General features: G+C 38.0%; 1 pseudogene; it reads right to left on the minus strand.

The window, feature by feature from the left end:
- Positions 1–1,645: 1,645 nt before the first annotated feature.
- Positions 1,646–2,306, minus strand: LOC103076475 (diphosphoinositol polyphosphate phosphohydrolase 2 pseudogene; annotated as a pseudogene).
- Positions 2,307–2,931: the final 625 nt, after the last annotated feature.

Consider the following 2,931-nt stretch of genomic DNA (forward strand, 5'->3'; position numbering starts at 1 on the left):
TGGCTGTGTCCCTTAGTCAACAATCCAGTTTCTCTGCTGTGTTAAGTATATAATTTAAAGAAACTTCAGAGATTACTGAGAAAAAAACTTAGTCCATTGAAGATTGATACAAAGTGTCAATCTGTGCGATTTTAAATGTTTCCTTTAAAAAAGAAAACCACCCAGAATACATAACCTCTGTACAAAAAAAATATATAAAAATTCTGGATGATCATGTTTGATCATACTACATAAGTTAGAAAGAAATGTCATTGGTTAAAAGTTTTTCTACTTTACTCATTCCTTTGACAACATTAATTTGTGAACTAATATTTATATTTAGTTCAGCTGCATTTATGGCACAAGATATCATTTTCAAAACAATGGCACCAATTTTCCTTAAGTGTAACAGCACTCTATTTTTAGCAGCAATTATATTTTTAAAGGTTAACAATTTATAGAACAAATGTATAACTATGCTTATTTTCTACTTTATATTCCACCAGTTACAATTATTTACAATAAGCTAACTAATGTCTACATATGGAATCATCTTTCACTTGCCCCACCTCATTTCTGACTTGGTCAGGGAAGTACAGGTGTTTCAGACAATCCCATCTATTTATGTGTTTTAAATGGGATTCTTGGATTTAAGTGAATATAAGAACAAGTGTAAGACAAAGTAATTCTTAGTTCAGGTATGTTCCAGTGCTCCAATATTTAGTTATATGATAAATAGTACCTACTGACCAGCTGTAAAAGATGAGATGTTCCAAGGTGCCTTAACAATCTAGGTCTGTAATAGCTGAACAAGAAGGCCATTTCACTCAATTGTGAGGCAGTCAGCACTGACTGGCATTTAAGGTGGTAACCAGAAGGTAACTGAAGAGATGTCACTAAATTAAAAAACTGGAAATATGTTTTTTAAAAGCAATTTAAATTGAGGGAAATATGGTTCTCATGTATTCTGTGTAAAGAGAGATTATGGATGAAGGGAATTGGCAATGGAGCATGCTAACTCAAATTCCATGAATACAGTTTTCGTGATAAGATGTTATGTACTACATGCATTTTGCTTACTGTACCAGCTCTATAGAGTTAAACTCTGTGTTAAAGGACTATTGAGTTTTAGGGGAATTGGCCATATCAGGTAGTTAGGGACATAATACCAGTTATGAAAATTGAGACAAATGTGTTGACAAATTCCTGAAAATAGGGCCATATAGAAATAGTCCAAAATCTGGAATCTATGAATCAAAATTATGATCCTATGAAACAAGTTTTGGGGTTGATGGACTGCTTTAATATCAAGAATTACTGTTGTAAATTCCTGCAACAGAGGATTTGTTGAGTATGTTAATACTGTGAATGAGAAAACAATTTAAGGGGAAAATATACCCACGAATAAGCTGATCTGACAAAAACCACAGACTGATATCAAATGGACAAAAAACTGAGAAAAAAATGCTGTGAAAATGCCAACCAAAATAACAAGGTAGGTGGGCTGGGGGCACAGTTAAGACATCTAAAAAAAATTCCACATGGCTTTGGCTTGTTAAAATATTTTGCACTTTTTTTTTTTTAAAGAAGATTTGAAAGCATCTGAAAAAAACGCAAATTGTTTGAAAATCCTGCATGGCAAATTCAGACAGTTTGCAAGTGTCATTCAGATGTTTGCCAAGGATAATAAAGCCTCTGCCCATGAAACTGCACATGGTGGAAGAGGTCCTTCCAGTTCTCTCTGTCTTACACTAGACTGCAGCCCAGAGGTCTGTGCAGCAGTTACAAACACAGTGTTGCTATCTGGAAGGGAAGGGACTGTGGAATTTCCATTGGCTGGAGAACAACCCAGCTTTAGTTTTTCCAGATACTCGGCATGTAAGGCTTATGACACTGGAGAACTTTGATGGCATCTTCTACTTTGAACCACTCTCTTCCCAGGCTTCTAGTATTTCAGTGACAGTAAGAACATAAACATATGTCTGTGCTTTCGGTCTTGGTTCTCAAATATGCCCAGGAGTCTGCCCAATTTTCCTTTGATTCCAGCCTCTTCATAAACCTCCCTCACAGCAGTACCGCCAGGCTCCTCCTCGGGCTCCGTTCCTTCTCCTGGGACAATCCATTGGTCTGTGTACCCACTGCTGCTCACCAACAGCACCTCGTCCTCCTGCTCGCTCCGGAAGCACAGGCACACAGCCCGCTTCTTGAAGCCCTCAGGGTCATAGGTCCGCGTCTGGTACGGCTTGAACTTCATCATAAAGGCGGGCTCTTGCTGCCGCTGCCGCTCCGGCTGCCGCCACCCCGCTGGGTAGTGGGAGTGAGGGCGAGTCCGGGCTCAAGAAAGCGAGGCGGCGGCGCGGGGAAAGGCAGCGAGGCAGGGTCCGACCCAACTCAGCACATGCAGGAGCTTCAGCTGACCTTACTATTTTTTGTCTACATTTAGCTGGTGTATCCTCAATTCTCGGGGCTGTTAATTTTGTCACTACTATCATGAACATAAAACCACCCGCTATAACTCAGTACCAAACACCACTATTCGTATGAGAAGTACTAACCACAGCAGCATTGCTTCTACTATCCTTACCTGTCCTAGTAATAATGTTACTATTACTATATTACTATTATTTATTACTATTTCATCTATATTTTTATCATTATTTATTATATTTCAACTAAAAATCTCAAAACACATCTACTACCCCAACCCAAAATCAACACTCACTAAAGTGCAAAAACAACCTACCCCTTGAGAAACAGTATGAATGAAAATCTATTTGCCCCTTTCGTAACCCCAATAATAATTGGCTTCCCCATAGTCATTCTGATAATTATATTCCCAAGTATTTTATTTCCAACATCAAAAAGACTAATTAATAATCATATAATTTCCCTTCAACGATGGCTAATTCAACTATCAAAACAAATAATAGGTATCCATAATCATAAAGGACA

The sequence above is a fragment of the Lipotes vexillifer genome, unplaced genomic scaffold (assembly GCF_000442215.2).
Source record: "Lipotes vexillifer unplaced genomic scaffold, Lipotes_vexillifer_v1.1 scaffold465, whole genome shotgun sequence".
In the NCBI taxonomy this organism is placed as follows: Eukaryota; Metazoa; Chordata; class Mammalia; order Artiodactyla; family Lipotidae; genus Lipotes; species Lipotes vexillifer.